Source organism: Camellia sinensis, chromosome 9 (assembly GCF_055761805.1).
Source record: "Camellia sinensis isolate YWXY chromosome 9, ASM5576180v1, whole genome shotgun sequence".
Taxonomy (NCBI): Eukaryota; Viridiplantae; Streptophyta; class Magnoliopsida; order Ericales; family Theaceae; genus Camellia; species Camellia sinensis.
Genome location: NC_138969.1, coordinates 94,796,312 through 94,809,575, shown reverse-complemented (window position 1 = coordinate 94,809,575; position 13,264 = coordinate 94,796,312). Strand labels below are relative to the sequence as shown.

At 42.0% G+C, this 13,264-nt stretch overlaps 1 pseudogene; it reads left to right on the top strand.

Annotated features, from left to right (window-relative positions):
• Window positions 1-13,034, top strand: part of LOC145799628 (tyrosine decarboxylase 3-like) — a 28,629-nt pseudogene extending 15,595 nt beyond the window's left edge.
• Window positions 13,035-13,264: the final 230 nt, after the last annotated feature.

The following is a 13,264-nucleotide window of genomic DNA, read 5'->3' as shown; positions in this document are numbered from 1 at the left end:
TAATGATAGTTAATAGAAATAACAACAGTACTATCAACACATAAGGTATAAGAAATTCATGGTTTTGCAATTTTATCCCGCCTCCCTTTACTTAACCACTTTATAATCATAAACACGGCTCAGAAATACACAAATGATACACATTATAGTGCTGTATCAACATCAAACTAAACACCATGCATTCATAATGTATAAAAAGCCAATCATTCACAATGATCAATCAATACATATATTAGATGTATTATTCCAACCGTCAGACTCAACGACAAAACATGTTCGATTAATTTCAGTTTTCCTTAATCAACATACGTAGTCTACAACGAACGAGACTAAACTCAAGGTGACCAATGCCATCCCAACACCCGATACCGACAAGCTGACTAGTCAACTCAATAAACTCTACACTCAGTAATCCACACACTGATGTGCTACTCAGACCACTAACCCCAACCACGGAGTTCTCTACACGAACCACAAATTTTGGAATCTCACTGGATTTCCTAAAATTTAACCGTCTCAACATCGCGTCTAAGGGAATCACCATCCCCCGCCATGGTTATCTAGCAAGCCTGCTCACTTCCTTGACCGAAGACCGACATGGTCAACCTCAATCACAACATCCCGAATGCGAAGGACTACTTTGACCCACGCTATACTCATTACTTTAGAACACGAATTGCTCTTCCTTCAAAGAATGTTGGCAGCATCCACTCATAACCCACACCCAACAATGGATAACCAATCACAATATGAACACTACCCCTATACAACCAAGGAGGGTCACCACGGACTCACTATCTAGCAAGGCCCAACACACGAACCAGCATACAGGTACCATTCCCACTAACTCGAGATACAAATCTCACGTTCCCTCGAACATTCTCATATAGTCCTGCCAACACCGCGCAACTCTCGAAACCATCCCATCTAACACATTCAACCGTACTAGGCAAAACCTCCTTATTTTGCAAGCCCTCTTACTCCTACACCGAATCCTCCAATAACTCATAGGGTCCACTCGTTACTCTATATCTTACTTGTCACTCATCTCGAGAGTACCATCAAGAGGCCCGGCCTCCGTGCTAAACCACTAGTCCACACTACCGCTAGGCAACCATCATGAACCAAACCCCGACACCGTCACAAGTCGCCGATAGGGCTTCCAAAGATTCACTCATCTAACTTTCCAGAGGGGTAAAAGTCCTCGCCTCCCTCGTCATTAACCCACATCTTCATCCGCAAACACCATACCACTGTGACTCCACCCACGGGTCACACTCTAACCATGGGCTATATACCCAATTAACGCTTCTGATAATATCCTCTGACTTGACCAGTGCTAAGGTACGAACTTATCACATCCAATCCAAATAAAGAAATTTGAAAACTTAGGGAGACATCCATTATACTACAGCCCGAGGTATAGTACCAGCTACTCACAACACATCGCTCCCGATACAACAATCACAACCTTATATAGGGACTGACATCCCTTCACTTGAAACGGCCAATCAGTACACCTGCAATCTTGACAACGTTACTTACCACGAAGGTACGAGTCCAACCTTGACAAAATTATGTGCCATGCCCCCGTAGGACACCATATTAAATACGTGTTACGTCTAGTATTAATCGTACACTTCACATCCTCTCAAGTTCACCCGACAGTAGATCAAAAGCTATACCACGCACAAACTTTAAATGGGTAGTACTCATGTAATTCCACACACTCGGCAAGTAAAACAGTTCTCGCTCCAATATTACCTTGGCTAGGACACGTACCCCTCGGTGGTTCTTCCAAATTTTGAAAACATGGCTCTCTAGCCCTCATCCTCCCCAAATCAAGTCACAAGCATAAATTTTTTTTTATATAGGAACTTTATACATTAATAAAGTTTTAGAGCTACGACATGCTCCAATTCACCCACTCTAGGGAAATTAACAAACAAAGCATATATGTATATATATATAGATAAACAAACAGTTTAGATGTTTCAACCTTCCCAAAACACATTGGTTACACAACGGAACCCAATGATCACAAAACAATAATCCACTGATTACAAAACGGATTAGTCAAAACAAAACCATCCCATCAGTATTACTACTACTACCGTCCCTTGTTGGACCGCCGAAGTTGGTCATCCCCGAACATAAGGCAACCTACGAGCTTACAAGTCACGGACAAGAACCACTGGTATGCCCCCTCTGCCCACACCTGGAACAACTACAAACTTCCCTAGCTGGGGCTTGGGAACTCGACTCTACTGAGGCCCTCGCAATCTGGCTTGCTAGTCCCCCAAAACGATACTGTTCCTGCCCAGTCGAAAGAAACTGAGCCTGGTTAGGTTGCAAAACCCCTAAAGAAGCTCCCGGCTGAGTACAAGAACGCCGAATATGACCCGGCTGATTACACACCCAACAGGTAGGCGGTGCCTGAGCACGAGATTGGTTCAGAATCTGGGCTGATGAAGACCCCAACAACTGCCTCCCCACTGAGCATTTAATCGGTCCAAAACCCGGCTGGTTGGATGATCCTGGTGGTACAACTACTGGTTGAACTGCTAACCCCACCCCTTTCTTCTGTGGGCAAACCGAAACCCTGTGGCCCAGCAGACCGCATCTGAAACAAATGATGCCCCTCTGCTTACTTTCCCCCGAACCCAAATCTGACACTGGAAGGGCAGTTCTAGCCCGTCCTCCCTGTTGCGAGTTTAAAACCCTCTGCCTCTTAAAAGGCCTACCAACACCCTGAGTCACAGGAGTCGCCGAGATGGCTTCCTCCCCACTCTGCCCCATTGCTAGCACTGCAGCCTCTACATGGGCGGCCGCCTCAACAAGCGCCCTATATCTTTTATGCCAAGACCCCGCTATCCTTACACGGATGTCGTCACGCAGCTTACTCTCAAACTCAAAACAACGTAAGTCCTCCGTCTCCACCAATTCTGGAGCAAACCTCGACAGATTAGCAAACCATCTTTCGAATCGCACCAAAGGTGTAGTACCTTGGCGTAATTCCACAAATTGTTTCCGCAGCTCTTCCCGAGCGGAAGGAGGGAAATCGCAACTTCCTCGCCTAGGCATCCTAGTAAAAGTAACGGAGACACGTTAGCACACTCATACATGTGCCGAAGCTAAACACTTACATCCTAACACATGGACAACTGTAATTCACTCCACATAAGCACATAAACATGTAAGCACTTACGAATTTCATTTCCAGATAATGATAGTCCCGAGGCGTTACTAGAGTTCCGATTAGAAACAGCATTGATCAAGTGCCTTTCCAACTGGACTCCCAGAAACCCAAGGATCCAATCAACATCCAAGAAACTACATTCCATACCCAAATAGTCACATAAACATGTTATCACAAAAGTACGTAACATTACGTCTAAGTCTCTAACAAGCGAGAGAAACCCATTGTGATACTAATCACTTCCTACGTACCCAAAGTATTCGAACCCGGTACGCTCTGATACCAAGTTGTAACGCCCTCAAAATAATAACTTTAAACCCATTAAATAAGACATGCAATGATATTCAAAAGCTTCACATTCTTTCATTTATCAGAGTTTCATTACAAAAAGTATTACATGTTAACAACAAAAGCAAATGCCCTATGGGCTTACAGCTTTCCAAGTTAACACGTGGTTACAACAAAAGAGTACTAACTCAAACACGTTAAGCCCTTGGCTTGAATTTACAAGTAATACATCAAAAGTAAAACAACAAAAAGGTCCGCCTCTGGCCTCCCAAGCTACGTCCTTGGAGGTGGCATGCTACCTGTACCTGAAAATGATATTCCCATATAGGGTGAGCCACAGCCCAGTAGAAATACACTAAACCAACCATGAACAATGACTAAAAGATTAGCAACTGATAGATGGTCAACACTGACACTTCCATTTACATCTCCCTACGTTACCATGACAGCCAAGTCTATGTTACAATTCACTTTTCATTTTTGTTCAACTTTGAGTTTGAAAACAAGGTTCAGTACTCTGGCCAGAACGTTTGATGAGATTATAGTTCATCACTAGAACACTTTCGAAATCCAAGGTGGATACACATTATGGTGTTGTATCAATAACACATAAACTACTCCCATACTTCGCAAACAATGATGATATACATTTTAGTGCTATATCAAATCAAACAAACTTTTCAATAGATAAGCATATGAGCTATATCACTACTACAACAGATAAGCATATGAGCTGTATCAACACTTCAACCGATAAGCATATGAGCTATATCAACATTCCAACAACCGGTTTAGAGGTACATCCCCCATCTTCCCCTAAACCATTAACCGGTTTAGAGGTACATCCCCCATCTTCCCCTAAACCGTGGAGTACATCCCCCATCTCCTCCCATACACAAGCAATGCATATAAACACAGAATCACATATGCAATCAATTAATACATAAAATTAATGTATTCTATCAACCGACATGCTCTATGACACATCCAATTGATTAGTTTTAGTTTGCCTAATCATCAAGCATTGTCTACAACAATCAACACTACCCTCCACCGGTAGCCCAAAGCAATTATTTCTAAGCAGGAAATAAATGCACAATGGATATTCAATCGACATTTCAATTCGGTGAGTGATAAATAATTCAACTACACCCTTTAACCCCATGCACTCCCAATCTCAACAATTCCATTTCATTTCCTCATTTCCCACAATTAATTATCTCAATTAATTAAACAATGTAATTAGGTCATTTTCCATAATTACCATCACCACCCTTAGGTCCCATTTTCATCAATGATTCAACATTTATTCCATTTCTCTATACCAAACATGCATCTAGGTTTATTACAAATAAAACCCCAACTTTTGTAAAATAACACAAAAGGCCCAAACTTTCACAAAATTACCAAACCAACCCCAACATCTCAAATTACCAAAATTTAAAGACAAAATCCATAGAGAGGAGTAGGATATCCCTACCTCAAATTCAGAGCTCCAAGGGAGAAGATGAGTAAAACTCAGAAGTGCTCCAAATCCCAAATTTCTCAGATCTCAACAAAGCCCTCGACGATCAACACACTTCTTACAAAGGCCCAAGGTGAGGAAAACACTCTAGGTAGATCAATCCTAAGAGAGAAGTTCGGTTTTAGAGTGAGGTGCTCTCCAATGGAGGTTTTGAAAAAGTAAGAGAGAGAAAGGAAATCAAAAAGTGATCAAAAAGGTGGTTTCACGAACTGATATAAAAGCAGGTCCGCTCGAGCGTACAACACCCCGCTCGAGCGTACAGACACAGGTTCACGCTCGAGCGTCCAAAGATCCGCTCGAGCGCCGGGTGCACTCTCCCAGAATTTTCTGCAGACGACCAAAATGCTGAGAGAAGGAAATTCACGCTCGAGCGTCCAAACTGCCGCTCGAGCGGAGAGGCAACAACAAAATCCCGCTCGAGCGTCAAATCGCCGCTCGAGCGAAGAGACCAAAACCTGGGCAAAATTTCTAAGTTTTAAAACACGACCCACTTATTCCCAACCTGCCCAACACAACCCAAAATTCTAATTAAAAGAGTAAGGGATAGAAATGAGGATAAGATAACAACGAATCTACGGAACCGAGTCCGGATTATAGTTAAACAACAACAGGAAATATCGGGACCGCTATAACCTCCCCCCCTTAAAGAATTTCGTCCCCGAAATTAAGGGTACGCCAAAACACAAGGCCAACTGATAACAGAGCATTCAACAATCGAGCCCCAAGGAAAGAAATTACTTTCACAACAAACCTCCGACTTACTCTTAGCAAGGAAGATACTAACCAAGGAAACACATTCTAAACAACCACACCTTAGGTACGCAAGCCTCAACAAACCAAACCTCCCCCGAAACAATTCACCAACAACCGACTAGCATTCCAAGCTAAGTCACTACTCAACAACACGACCAAAGCAAATCTTTAGAATAGATAATAAGAAAACATTTTCTTGTTCAAGAGGCATTTCCCAAAGATGTTTAAATTTTCAACGTTAACGTTCCGGAATAAATCTTGCATGTTCCGTACGAAAACTCAAAAGCTTTGCAAACATTTTTCACAAATACGGTGTTACCCAAAAAGCAGAGTCATCCACAGTTTATTTGCCAAAAGATTAATCTGGAATTCTTTAAAATTCTTGAATTAAATCAACTTTTCAACAACGCATTTATATGGTCCAAACACTGGAAAAATTTTGTTTTCCATTTCTTTCCAAAACAGCACTATCCACAACCATCACTCATACAGTGATGCCACAACCGACACAGAACATAACATTTCTATAATGATAGTTAATAGAAATAACAACAGTACTATCAACACATAAGGTATAAGAAATTCATGGTTTTGCAATTTTATCCCGCCTCCCTTTACTTAACCACTTTATAATCATAAACACGGCTCAGAAATACACAAATGATACACATTATAGTGCTGTATCAACATCAAACTAAACACCATGCATTCATAATGTATAAAAAGCCAATCATTCACAATGATCAATCAATACATATATTAGATGTATTATTCCAACCGTCAGACTCAACGACAAAACATGTTCGATTAATTTCAGTTTTCCTTAATCAACATACGTAGTCTACAACGAACGAGACTAAACTCAAGGTGACCAATGCCATCCCAACACCCGATACCGACAAGCTGACTAGTCAACTCAATAAACTCTACACTCAGTAATCCACACACTGATGTGCTACTCAGACCACTAACCCCAACCACGGAGTTCTCTACACGAACCACAAATTTTGGAATCTCACTGGATTTCCTAAAATTTAACCGTCTCAACATCGCGTCTAAGGGAATCACCATCCCCCGCCATGGTTATCTAGCAAGCCTGCTCACTTCCTTGACCGAAGACCGACATGGTCAACCTCAATCACAACATCCCGAATGCGAAGGACTACTTTGACCCACGCTATACTCATTACTTTAGAACACGAATTGCTCTTCCTTCAAAGAATGTTGGCAGCATCCACTCATAACCCACACCCAACAATGGATAACCAATCACAATATGAACACTACCCCTATACAACCAAGGAGGGTCACCACGGACTCACTATCTAGCAAGGCCCAACACACGAACCAGCATACAGGTACCATTCCCACTAACTCGAGATACAAATCTCACGTTCCCTCGAACATTCTCATATAGTCCTGCCAACACCGCGCAACTCTCGAAACCATCCCATCTAACACATTCAACCGTACTAGGCAAAACCTCCTTATTTTGCAAGCCCTCTTACTCCTACACCGAATCCTCCAATAACTCATAGGGTCCACTCGTTACTCTATATCTTACTTGTCACTCATCTCGAGAGTACCATCAAGAGGCCCGGCCTCCGTGCTAAACCACTAGTCCACACTACCGCTAGGCAACCATCATGAACCAAACCCCGACACCGTCACAAGTCGCCGATAGGGCTTCCAAAGATTCACTCATCTAACTTTCCAGAGGGGTAAAAGTCCTCGCCTCCCTCGTCATTAACCCACATCTTCATCCGCAAACACCATACCACTGTGACTCCACCCACGGGTCACACTCTAACCATGGGCTATATACCCAATTAACGCTTCTGATAATATCCTCTGACTTGACCAGTGCTAAGGTACGAACTTATCACATCCAATCCAAATAAAGAAATTTGAAAACTTAGGGAGACATCCATTATACTACAGCCCGAGGTATAGTACCAGCTACTCACAACACATCGCTCCCGATACAACAATCACAACCTTATATAGGGACTGACATCCCTTCACTTGAAACGGCCAATCAGTACACCTGCAATCTTGACAACGTTACTTACCACGAAGGTACGAGTCCAACCTTGACAAAATTATGTGCCATGCCCCCGTAGGACACCATATTAAATACGTGTTACGTCTAGTATTAATCGTACACTTCACATCCTCTCAAGTTCACCCGACAGTAGATCAAAAGCTATACCACGCACAAACTTTAAATGGGTAGTACTCATGTAATTCCACACACTCGGCAAGTAAAACAGTTCTCGCTCCAATATTACCTTGGCTAGGACACGTACCCCTCGGTGGTTCTTCCAAATTTTGAAAACATGGCTCTCTAGCCCTCATCCTCCCCAAATCAAGTCACAAGCATAAATTTTTTTTTATATAGGAACTTTATACATTAATAAAGTTTTAGAGCTACGACATGCTCCAATTCACCCACTCTAGGGAAATTAACAAACAAAGCATATATGTATATATATATAGATAAACAAACAGTTTAGATGTTTCAACCTTCCCAAAACACATTGGTTACACAACGGAACCCAATGATCACAAAACAATAATCCACTGATTACAAAACGGATTAGTCAAAACAAAACCATCCCATCAGTATTACTACTACTACCGTCCCTTGTTGGACCGTCGAAGTTGGTCATCCCCGAACATAAGGCAACCTACGAGCTTACAAGTCACGGACAAGAACCACTGGTATGCCCCCTCTGCCCACACCTGGAACAACTACAAACTTCCCTAGCTGGGGCTTGGGAACTCGACTCTACTGAGGCCCTCGCAATCTGGCTTGCTAGTCCCCCAAAACGATACTGTTCCTGCCCAGTCGAAAGAAACTGAGCCTGGTTAGGTTGCAAAACCCCTAAAGAAGCTCCCGGCTGAGTACAAGAACGCCGAATATGACCCGGCTGATTACACACCCAACAGGTAGGCGGTGCCTGAGCACGAGATTGGTTCAGAATCTGGGCTGATGAAGACCCCAACAACTGCCTCCCCACTGAGCATTTAATCGGTCCAAAACCCGGCTGGTTGGATGATCCTGGTGGTACAACTACTGGTTGAACTGCTAACCCCACCCCTTTCTTCTGTGGGCAAACCGAAACCCTGTGGCCCAGCAGACCGCATCTGAAACAAATGATGCCCCTCTGCTTACTTTCCCCCGAACCCAAATCTGACACTGGAAGGGCAGTTCTAGCCCGTCCTCCCTGTTGCGAGTTTAAAACCCTCTGCCTCTTAAAAGGCCTACCAACACCCTGAGTCACAGGAGTCGCCGAGATGGCTTCCTCCCCACTCTGCCCCATTGCTAGCACTGCAGCCTCTACATGGGCGGCCGCCTCAACAAGCGCCCTATATCTTTTATGCCAAGACCCCGCTATCCTTACACGGATGTCGTCACGCAGCTTACTCTCAAACTCAAAACAACGTAAGTCCTCCGTCTCCACCAATTCTGGAGCAAACCTCGACAGATTAGCAAACCATCTTTCGAATCGCACCAAAGGTGTAGTACCTTGGCGTAATTCCACAAATTGTTTCCGCAGCTCTTCCCGAGCGGAAGGAGGGAAATCGCAACTTCCTCGCCTAGGCATCCTAGTAAAAGTAACGGAGACACGTTAGCACACTCATACATGTGCCGAAGCTAAACACTTACATCCTAACACATGGACAACTGTAATTCACTCCACATAAGCACATAAACATGTAAGCACTTACGAATTTCATTTCCAGATAATGATAGTCCCGAGGCGTTACTAGAGTTCCGATTAGAAACAGCATTGATCAAGTGCCTTTCCAACTGGACTCCCAGAAACCCAAGGATCCAATCAACATCCAAGAAACTACATTCCATACCCAAATAGTCACATAAACATGTTATCACAAAAGTACGTAACATTACGTCTAAGTCTCTAACAAGCGAGAGAAACCCATTGTGATACTAATCACTTCCTACGTACCCAAAGTATTCGAACCCGGTACGCTCTGATACCAAGTTGTAACGCCCTCAAAATAATAACTTTAAACCCATTAAATAAGACATGCAATGATATTCAAAAGCTTCACATTCTTTCATTTATCAGAGTTTCATTACAAAAAGTATTACATGTTAACAACAAAAGCAAATGCCCTATGGGCTTACAGCTTTCCAAGTTAACACGTGGTTACAACAAAAGAGTACTAACTCAAACACGTTAAGCCCTTGGCTTGAATTTACAAGTAATACATCAAAAGTAAAACAACAAAAAGGTCCGCCTCTGGCCTCCCAAGCTACATCCTTGGAGGTGGCATGCTACCTGTACCTGAAAATGATATTCCCATATAGGGTGAGCCACAGCCCAGTAGAAATACACTAAACCAACCATGAACAATGACTAAAAGATTAGCAACTGATAGATGGTCAACACTGACACTTCCATTTACATCTCCCTACGTTACCATGACAGCCAAGTCTATGTTACAATTCACTTTTCATTTTTGTTCAACTTTGAGTTTGAAAACAAGGTTCAGTACTCTGGCCAGAACGTTTGATGAGATTATAGTTCATCACTAGAACACTTTCGAAATCCAAGGTGGATACACATTATGGTGTTGTATCAATAACACATAAACTACTCCCATACTTCGCAAACAATGATGATATACATTTTAGTGCTATATCAAATCAAACAAACTTTTCAATAGATAAGCATATGAGCTATATCACTACTACAACAGATAAGCATATGAGCTGTATCAACACTTCAACCGATAAGCATATGAGCTATATCAACATTCCAACAACCGGTTTAGAGGTACATCCCCCATCTTCCCCTAAACCATTAACCGGTTTAGAGGTACATCCCCCATCTTCCCCTAAACCGTGGAGTACATCCCCCATCTCCTCCCATACACAAGCAATGCATATAAACACAGAATCACATATGCAATCAATCAATACATAAAATTAATGTATTCTATCAACCGACATGCTCTATGACACATCCAATTGATTAGTTTTAGTTTGCCTAATCATCAAGCATTGTCTACAACAATCAACACTACCCTCCACCGGTAGCCCAAAGCAATTATTTCTAAGCAGGAAATAAATGCACAATGGATATTCAATCGACATTTCAATTCGGTGAGTGATAAATAATTCAACTACACCCTTTAACCCCATGCACTCCCAATCTCAACAATTCCATTTCATTTCCTCATTTCCCACAATTAATTATCTCAATTAATTAAACAATGTAATTAGGTCATTTTCCATAATTACCATCACCACCCTTAGGTCCCATTTTCATCAATGATTCAACATTTATTCCATTTCTCTATACCAAACATGCATCTAGGTTTATTACAAATAAAACCCCAACTTTTGTAAAATAACACAAAAGGCCCAAACTTTCACAAAATTACCAAACCAACCCCAACATCTCAAATTACCAAAATTTAAAGACAAAATCCATAGAGAGGAGTAGGATATCCCTACCTCAAATTCAGAGCTCCAAGGGAGAAGATGAGTAAAACTCAGAAGTGCTCCAAATCCCAAATTTCTCAGATCTCAACAAAGCCCTCGACGATCAACACACTTCTTACAAAGGCCCAAGGTGAGGAAAACACTCTAGGTAGATCAATCCTAAGAGAGAAGTTCGGTTTTAGAGTGAGGTGCTCTCCAATGGAGGTTTTGAAAAAGTAAGAGAGAGAAAGGAAATCAAAAAGTGATCAAAAAGGTGGTTTCACGAACTGATATAAAAGCAGGTCCGCTCGAGCGTACAACACCCCGCTCGAGCGTACAGACACAGGTTCACGCTCGAGCGTCCAAAGATCCGCTCGAGCGCCGGGTGCACTCTCCCAGAATTTTCTGCAGACGACCAAAATGCTGAGAGAAGGAAATTCACGCTCGAGCGTCCAAATTGCCGCTCGAGCGGAGAGGCAACAACAAAATCCCGCTCGAGCGTCAAATCGCCGCTCGAGCGGAGAGACCAAAACCTGGGCAAAATTTCTAAGTTTTAAAACACGACCCACTTATTCCCAACCTGCCCAACACAACCCAAAATTCTAATTAAAAGAGTAAGGGATAGAAATGAGGATAAGATAACAACGAATCTACGGAACCGAGTCCGGATTATAGTTAAACAACAACAGGAAATATCGGGACCGCTATACCACCGTTGTCGTAATATAGTGATAGAGATCCTTTAAATTAACACAATAATGATCATATGAATGTGATTCGCTATGGTAGCGCATTAATCAGTAATACTACAAATTCATAATTTATTTAAAAATAAAAATTAATGTTTCAAATTTATTTCACTCTGTTGACACCATATTTTATTTTCTATCGATTATGGCCTGTTAATAAGTCAAATCTAATCTAATTAGTTATGCTTTGTCAATTATGGCCAAATTAAATTTTATTGATTGTGCCTTGTCGGTCATGGTCAAATCTAATCTCATTAATTGTAATTTGTCGATTTTTATCAGTCGATTCAGATCATGTACCGGACGTGACAGAACGTTATGATATGTGGGTCCACGTGGACGCTGCATGTGCCGGAAATGCATGCATCTGCCCGGAGTTCCGACACTATATTGATGGAGTTGAGGGTGCAAACTCATTTAGTCTGAATGCACATAAGTGGTTCTTCACTAATATGGATTGTTGTTGCCTTTAGGTTAAGGACCCAAATGCACTAATCAAAGCTCTGTCGACAAATCCTGAGTGTTTAAGGAACAATGCTACTGAATCAAATCAAGTGGTGGACTACAAAGACTGGAAAATAGCTCTAAGCCGTCGATTTCGAGCGATGAAGCTGTGGCTTGTGCTGCGAAGTTACGGTGTAGCTAACCTTAGGAACTTGATAAGAGGTCATGTCAATATGGCCAAGCATTTAGAAGGGCTTGTAGCAATGGACAGTAGGTTTGAGGATGTTGCCCCTAGAAACTTTGGATTGGTTTGTTTTAGAATTTTACCGTCGGCTCTTACTTAGTGCTCACAATCACAACAACAAGGCTTCTAAGTCTGAATCCGATGAAAGCCATGCAAATGAAATCAACAGCAAATTGCTGGAGTCCATCAATGCATCAGGACGGATGTACATGAGTCATGGTGTTATTGGAGGAGTGTACGCTATTCGTTTCGCAGTGGGTGGAACTCTTTCAAACTATCAACATGTGGACCTGGCTTGGCAAGTGATTCAAGACCACGCACATGCAATACTTGCTACTTCCTTAAATTCCCCACCTAGTTTTCTTCCTTGATGCTTCCGAAAAATGTTATGGCGCCAGACTAAACTATCCAGAGTTTTTCGGATAGTGTTTATGTATTGTAGATTGAATTGATAAAGTGTGGGTTTAAGTGTGAAATAAATTTGAATCATAAATTAATATTTATAGATAAAATTCGGGTAATATTTTTAAGATAGCAGTATTACTGAATGTTACCCTACTTCTAAGATGTTTAGCCAATACCAACTGTTTGTTTGAGTGAT